We start from the raw sequence: 8,734 nt of genomic DNA on the forward strand, positions 1-8,734 counted from the left end.
GTTGCCTTTTTTCCAAGCATTTATACAATATGAAAAATGTAGAGACGACATTGCATTGGAGCTGCTTACTGTGTACTGGGTATGAACAAACTGAAGTTATCATTTTATTTATTTTGATATTTTGATCACTGCATTAGGACGCATAATATGTCCTAAAATGGTGGATCTTATCTTATGATATGAAGTGAACTGGTTCTTTTGCAGTGGGTCATTTTATTAAATTCCTGCAAACTGTGTGGGTTCAGCCTACATTTAGAATGTGAGTCTGATATTAACATGAGCTATTCATGTTTAGGTGCAGCTGGATTAGAGGCTGCTTTCATTAAATAAATACATCACAACTAGCTTCCTTTGAATTTAACTACAATTTTTATGACAGAAAAAAATTAGCCACACACTGTTCAAAATTTCCCCTGATTATGAATGAACATGTTAGCCAGACTGAACTCATCACACATTTACTACTTATATTTTCTCCTCTGCACTATGAATTATTTTAACTTTATTTATCTGCATCACATGTTAAACATCAGTCTAAAGAGCAAACATACTCACAATTAATGAAACCCCTTATACAGGCAGATTTTTTCTCTTGCCTTTTCTTCTTATGTGATCAATATTAACATTTAACTTTTTTAAATATCACTTGTGGATTAAATGGAATTTACCTGCAGATATCAGCATTTCTTTGCATTTCATGTCAATCATTTATTCATGATCTTGAAATTATAATTAATGAGTTCACCTCTGTCACATGAACAAGTTCTTGTTGGAAAACCCAGAGCTAACTGAAACAGTTGGTAACCACGTTATCAGCACAGTCATTAGCTAATGGAAAATATGTGCTGAGCCTGGTGTGATAACTAACTTTTTTTTCCTCTATAGATGCACTATGTTTTCCATTATTGATAAATTAAGTGTTGGTTTGGACAGAGGTGTGTACACATCTCCATACATTAAGATACAAATACACAAATGTACATTACATGTGTCTTGAAGTTATACCCCTTGAAATACATGGGGCAGTTAATTAGTATGTAAATACAATTTTTGGGGTATCACAACAGACAGAGGCAAAAAGTAATGTACTCAATCACATGTTGTTGTCAGACCCTCCTCATCTGGTGAACATCTGCAGAGTTACAAAGTTACAAACACAGGTATTATTCTAAACACAAAACATTACTTACTGTCATGAGTTAGAGTGAGTTAGGAAATAGGCTGGATCAAGTGAATTTCTGAACCATGACCGAACCTCCAGCCAATAAAAAGTCTGCTGTAATTTCATGGAACATAACACAAACACTACATTATTTGAGCCCAATGTTTTGCTAATTTGATTTGAAATAAATATGTCTGTTTAGATAATAAGAAATTACTTTATTCTCTCATATGTTCTATGGTTTAACTGCCTGGCATCTGGACATAGGGTCATTATAATTGGGCCTTGAAGGCAGCATCACTGCTGCATCACAAGTAAATATAATCGTTTTGCTAACTTTGATGACTTTCATTATGTAAAGTTTAAATTTAAATGTTTGAATGGCCTTGTTCCTCAGCCTCTCAGTAAATACATCCAGACTGTAGATCAACCAGAGCCGCATCAAGTGGCACCTGTAAAGTTTCATTTCGTAAAACATTCTTTGCTCAAACAGCATTTTCTGAGAGGAGGAAAGTCCTGGAACTCACTATCTGATCACACTTTTTGGCTAACTTCATCACTTTTTAGAGAGTCACCAAATCCTGTTGAGTCTGTCATGTCTTTATGTACGCTTCAGTGTACATTGCATGTCTTATTTTAGCACTCTATCTTTTATCTCTCTGTTTAATCTAATCATTTCATAAACTCCTTCTAGGGACCACAAAGAATTTCAGTGTAAAAGATTTGACATTTCACGAAGTTGTCATTATGCAAGGTGTTTCGCTTTTATTATCAACATCAAACTTGACATGGACCATGAGTTATTATATAGATTTTGGAATGCATGCATAAAATCCAGTATGACCTATTCTTGGAGTCGACCACTGTCCTTGGTTTGCCATCAGGGGGCACCAGTGTTGTGTTTTGTAATGCATTTGACAAACATGTTTTAGTTAATTGAATCTCAAAAGTTTCTGCTGTCAACAACAGCTGGTGTCCTCTTAGAAGTTTAGTGTTGACTTATTAAATGTTAGAGTGGCACTTGATTACAGACAAAAATAACTAAATATTTGGTTAAAAAAATGATAATAAAATGATATTCATGTGCATTAAAAACAGATAATCAATATTCAAACTTCTGGAGGATCAAAAGCATGATTGGGACAACCTATTTGTGTAGATTCTCAGTCATCCAGGTCATGGTATGTTCAGAAGTTGTATCAGTGAACATGAACTGGACTGTTTCGTGTTCCTTGAAGATGTTTCCCCACTCATCCAAAAGGCTTTTTTGGATGAGAGATGAAACCTCCTTAAGAAACACAAGAAAGTCCTTTACTTGTACAACTTGGACGATGGGCTGATCGATAATGATGAGTCTCTCACCTGCAAGGAGTAGACCCAATAGTATGGTGAATTACCAAATGAATAATCTGTTATTGTTGCTTCCTGTTGATTGCATTTCAATAGATTAAAAAAATTAAAATGGGATTCACCTTTAATAGAATATTTCTTTATTTAAATAGGCTTCTTTATGAAAAATGATTTGACTTTAACATGTTCATTCATTACATTTCTATGAATAATATATCTTGTTTATTTTCTTAGTCATTTTTGGTAATATGATAATACAATTTTCATGGTAATATTGAGCTCGGAGTGCACAAAGCAAGGCGATTTAGTTTTTTTTAAAGCTTAATATAAGTGTCCCAGATTAGCAAGTGACCAGTCCCAGATTATCAAATTCAGGCAGAATTTTCTTTTTTGGCACAAAGAACACTAAAAGCTGTGTCATGTCTCAGAAGTATGCAATCTCCATTCTTTCTTCTGGTGCAGGTAGAAAACGTTTTAAGGATTACAGAAAGGTGTAACACGATGATGCAATGTTTAAAACAGATATCAGAATAATTCACAGAAGTCCATATTGCACTTTTCCCCCCAGATTACCCAAATCTGTTTGTTTGAAAACGAAGGATAATAATTTCAGTAGGAATGCTATTTTATGTTAAATCCGGCGAAAGTAATAAGAAAATGTATGAAAGATTGTTCACTAGTGGAAAAATATTTTGAATTCTTTCTTAATTTAAAGTTACAAAAAATTGGTCTTGTTTCTAAATTTCTTTTGTAAATAAAACAAGATATTATTTATAATAATTATTATAATATTTAATTATATATCACGTTACACTCACTCTCGTCCTCTCCTGTAGTAATTTCATCAGGGTGGTCCTTGCTCAACCAGCCAATTATCGCAGAGCTGTGAGTTGGGAGCTGATCCTGATTGGTTGAAAGCAGTAGACTGTTGCCGTACAGACAGCCTATTGGTCAGAGGGCTTGCGCTGACGCTGGAGACCCGCCTGTTTTCTCCCGTCGGTGAGGACGTCGTCTCCATCCAGAGCAGAGGGGGAACCAGCAGAAAACAAGAAGCCTGGTGGACTGTTGGGAGGAAGAAAAGAGGGGGATCCCGAGCTGCTTCCCCGGGATTAAAACTCATGTTCCAGCGGGAGATCACAGCAGTCATTGCCGCTGCTTCACTTACGGTACGTCGTCCCCTACTTGTGTTACAGTGGCTGATAGTTAGACTGAGCCCTCTGCTCCTAGACTCACTGGTGTCAGATGACACGAAAAGCACCATGCTCCTCTCTTTCCAGACATGCAACATTCATACATATTTGAGTGATAGTTCACAAATACTAGACCTTTATTGTAGTGATAACTGTCATAGTGTTGTTGTGGTGCTGGAAGGAAGAAGCCTTTTCTTGCTTTTTGAAGCCACTGTGAAGTTTACACATTGGGGCTCTTTTCTTTACTGACTGATTTAAGTCATTCTTATAGATTTAAATGGACCTGCAATGTAAGGAATATGATCAGGGAGTTCCAGGGAGTGGCCTGTAGTAGTTGTTAAAGTGGGGGAGCCCAGTGTATCCTGAAAGGGCACAGTTAGCGTGTAACAGCTGCCTTATTCTGAAGAAGAGACAATCTGAAAAATCCATTGCCTGAAGGTAGTTGTAGATTAATCATTAGCTAGTTGCATAAACCCTCATGGCTAAGAGTACAAGAATGTTGACAGCACTTTGTAGTTTTGCTTTTTTGAAGAAATTGTACTTTCTCGATTCTTGTTGTTCTGGGTTTGTACCCTCATGGTTGAATGCACTTATTGTAAGTCGCTTTGGATAAAAGCGTCAGCTAAATGAAATGTAATGTAATGTAATTTCCCCCGGAGCTGATGGAATTAATTACACTAATAATCCATAAGACAGAATGTCTAAACTGTGGAATGTGAAATGTAACCTGACCACAGGCTCCCAGCTCCTTTACAAAAACAGAGCAAACCACCTTCAATGATTGGAAATATGCTGAGATGCCATCTTCTCGGTTGTGGTGGTCCTGGATCAGCTCTATGTGAAGGGGGGTAGGACAGGGTTTGCCCCATGTTATGCCTGTCATGGACATTCAAGATCAATCTCTGGAAAAGCAAAGCTGCAATTCCACCACAAGAATTTCCCCAGGAACTAGGAACCTTTGCAGGAAACCTGCGTTTCCACTCTGGGGTGTTAATCAAGTTCCCGGTAAAAAAAAAATGTCGTCCCAAAAGTCCATGCCTGGGAGACAGTACAACAGGAACATTTGAGGTGGGGCTTGTAGCACTGAAGAAGCCTTATTGGTCAAATACTCCAGTGTTTTATTTTAACCCCTCAATATCCATGATTTTCTCTCCACAATTTAGAGAGCAGACTTAAGACATTTGTATGTTATAGGTACTAATAAAGGACTTCTTATCTTATGTCCTCCCTTCATCATCTACCTACATTTGGCATTGAGTGGTTTGTAGATGGTAAAAAGTAGTCTTACCATTTAAATGGAGAAAATGAATGAACCGGTTCACTTAAGCTGCTTTCAGACATGCACGAAAGTCTGAATGAGCCAATGGGACAGCCAGTCAGGATGACATCTGCAGGATTCACTGTGAGTGAGTGGGGGGGGGGGGGGGGGTTGATGACATTTCCAACACACAAGACGCAAAAATGAAAAGAACAAACTAAAGGAAACAAATATCTCAGGATGAAAAAGCGGTGCAACACTCGTAGGAGACACTTGAAGATGTCAAGAGAGCTTTTGGTGATAAGAGCAGTCCTGCCTTTACCTACTGCACCATCCTTCACCTGAACGCTCCAGAGATTTCTGTGTTGTTGTGAATGTGTCCGAGCGAAGAATCTCCTGCTGCTTCTTCATATGTGAAAGGCAACATCTATAGAAAGTCCAGACACAAGCAACCCTGCGAGCGACTTTGCTTTCACTTGTTCTCTTCTTACGTTGTTTAATGCTGTCTCAACTTCCTGCAATTGGTCCGAAATTCCAAACTATCCAAAACAGTGTTTTCACACTGTATATGATCCAAATGATGGTTTGTTTGATCCCGACCAAGACCACCTCTTTTGGTTGGACAACATTTTGGTCTGTTGATCTGGACGTTCCTTCCCATTGACGCCACCAATTTCTGACTTTCAAAAAGTCCTTGCATCATCTCCAAACCACAAAGGAATTAAAGAAATGGATAAGATGCATCAAGAAGAACAATAGAAACGGAACGTAACTTTAGACTTGTTTTTAAATCTGAATATTTGATGTTAAGATGTGAGATGGATCATGAGGCTGTGGGGGTTTTCCTCACAGTATATCATGCTGCAGTGTCCTGAGGTTTCACGCAGCAGACAGCACCATCTGTTTTGCTTCCTGTAGCTACCTGCTGTGTTTGTGTGACTACGAGGACAGTCTGCACTACTCTGTCTTCGATTTCATCCTCCATCGTTAGCTCTCTCACAAGCTCCTGTCCTCCACTTCATTCAGTTCCATCTCCCTTATTTATCGGTCTCTCTTGTAACACACATACACTAACGATGGGGCCACACACACACACACACACACACACACACACACACACACACACACACACACACACACACACACACACACACACACACACACACACACACACACACACACACACACACACACACACACATGCTTCAGACTGTTGTGTGAGTTGTGGTTGTCATGGAAACAGTTTCGGAAGGCAAAAGACACGTGCTCCCTCTTCAGACACCATGTCTGATCTATATCTCTCTCTTTGTGTATACTATTATAGACTGGTCCCCTGCAGGATAGACAGTTTAACGTGGGCTCAACAATAATACTTTTTGAGAACTATAATACTATTTCCTTCTTCTGTCAAAAAATGTTGTGATGAAGATTGTCTTTCTCAGTTTTACCTGTTCTCTGATGTGTTTTGTTCTTGGAAGTAAAATACCATTATACTATTAGGAATTACATCGTGGCTTTTGCACATAGATACCTACATTTTAATAAGGCTGCAGCTAATAATAATTTTCACTGTGCTGACTTAAATATCTCAACAACTATTGGATGGATTTCCAGGAATCTTGTGATGGAAGAAGACACAGATCTCTAACTTTAGTGGAAGTAATAGTGCGAGAAAAGGTAGTTGTCATACCTTCTGCAAAATGTACTTTAGGCAGCATAGTAAATAGCTGATACAGAAGTAGATTGGGATTACAAAGCAGTAATATTTGGTTGTAGCACGTCAAAGTGGATCTACTTTAATAAGGGCTAAGGGCCATTCCAAAAGGTCATGAGATAAATCTGAGGTGATACCAAATCTGTTAAATCCAGGGGCTGTCCTGTCTGATGTACTGTAGTCTATCTCTGCTAGGAGATCTGCTCTGTACCAGTATTATTCCTCTGACTCAAGACACCGTATGCTGGGCACCTGCGCTACCAGCTGTCTGCTTTTAGCTTTGAAGTGGTCAAACTTTGCTCGACTTGCTGGTCTTGGTGACACGTGTTTATATCAAAAAACACTTACATGCTCTTTTTTTATGTAATGTTTGTATGCTTATTTTTCTTATAATAGCTTTATGTGTGGGACAGAATGTCATTACTGACTGAGAGATGTTTCCACCATGAAAACGACTCAGTTCTGGGTATGTGCACTGCTAGTCTTCGTGTCTGGTCTTTGTGTGGCCTGTGTATATCCACCAGACCTTTTGTTTGTCTGTCTTCCTGTGTGGAATATCAACATCCTCTCATGCTTCACCCCACCCAGTGAAACCAAAGTAGCCAAATCTCTCTACTACCTCTGTCTGCTGCAACAACCTCTCTGTCTCATTACTAATCTCTGTCCTTTCAAACTGTGTCTTTTATGTCTGTGGAAGACAGTCTGTGCATTTCTCTTACTGTGAAGCAGATTAGCCTCCTCAGGACTGAATCACTGTGGTAAGAATGCAGTCTTATTTGTTCTGGTGTGGTTTGTATGTAGCTGAGAGCTTGTATGCCATGCTGATGGTGTACCCTCAGTCACTGTGCCTGGTTAAACACATTCCAATCCTCTAAAATTGTTTAGATTACTTTCTGCATCTCTTTTCTCTCAAGCTCTCCTCCTCTAACCCTCCAATTTCTCAATCTGTCTCTCCTTGGTTGCTCTGCGCCCTCTCTCCCTATCTCTGTCTGTTTTCTCTCCAGCTCAGTGACTGTCAGGCCTATTGACAGTCTTGGAATTCAAGTTTTTGTCAGCATAGGTTCTGTAACTGACTGTAACTTGCAGTCCATCCTGGCCTACACTAATTCACTCTGTCAGCTTCACCATTAACTCTAAAAGATGCATCCAGTAATGGTACATGAAATCACTTCTAGTTCTATTTGGGGTAAACGTTGTTACATTTACTCTTGTTGTAGCTCTCATTGACCAACTCCCCTGAGGTCCATCAATCATCTAACAACATTAATATAAGGATATGATTCTAACAAAGTCAGGGTTCAAGTAATTTACTTACACATACCTTCAGTTCTGAGCCAGATTTATTATTTTAGGTATTATAATTAGTTTTGCTATTTCCCAAGGTGGTTTATTAAGAAATGTCTCTCTTCAGCTTTCTGGCTGTGTAAGTAGGCTGTATTTATTCGTCATGTGCTGTGAGTAGATACACAATACCCAGCGGTTGTTGGGAACGTTGGCCCTGTGAGCTAATGATCGACAATAGATGAAATAAAGCAATGATATACCTGTGAGTCTTGGGCTAAATTCAGTGGTCAATTTCATTTCAACAGAGTCTTAAAGATGCTGGTAAATGTGGGTTTAGCCATCAGGTGTAGGCCTATGCAAGCATAATAATTAATATCAATCTGTCTATTTGATTATTACAACTATCAGTCTTTAAGATAGATAATGATATTCTAACTTGGTATTGTAAGTAATGTTGGGTTACAACCATATGTAGGTTAGCTGTTTGTCATGCATGCTAACGCTTGTGGTTAACATTAGTGGCAATATGTTACAATAATCTTTTCCTATAACATTTGCTCTTCTGTTATATAAATTGTACGCTTCTAAACTTTCTCTTCCCACAGTCCTTTAAAAACTGTGCTACGTCAGCACCACGAATGGACTTGGTCAGTGTCACAGGGATGTCTCTCAATTAAATTTGTCCTTTTTGTGCCTATCCAAATTATTATTGAATTAAATTAAAATTGAATATTAACTACCAATACGAATTTTGACTGATTAATACTATCAACTAA

General features: G+C 38.4%; 1 protein-coding gene across 2 annotated transcripts in view; it reads left to right on the forward strand.

Moving 5' to 3' along the window:
• The first annotated feature begins 3,510 nt into the window (after window positions 1–3,510).
• ccdc102a (coiled-coil domain containing 102A) overlaps window positions 3,511–8,734 on the forward strand; it is a 53,751-nt gene continuing 48,527 nt past the window's right edge. The window contains exon 1 of one of the 2 annotated variants that reach the window (XM_034581537.1): window positions 3,511–3,678. The gene's annotated coding sequence lies outside the window, so the exon portion shown is untranslated. Of the gene's footprint in view, window positions 3,679–7,307; window positions 7,433–8,734 lie in introns of those variants that run through there. The other variant, XM_034581538.1, reaches the window with a different exon arrangement.

The sequence above is a fragment of the Hippoglossus hippoglossus genome, chromosome 3 (assembly GCF_009819705.1).
Source record: "Hippoglossus hippoglossus isolate fHipHip1 chromosome 3, fHipHip1.pri, whole genome shotgun sequence".
NCBI lineage: Eukaryota > Metazoa > Chordata > Actinopteri > Pleuronectiformes > Pleuronectidae > Hippoglossus > Hippoglossus hippoglossus.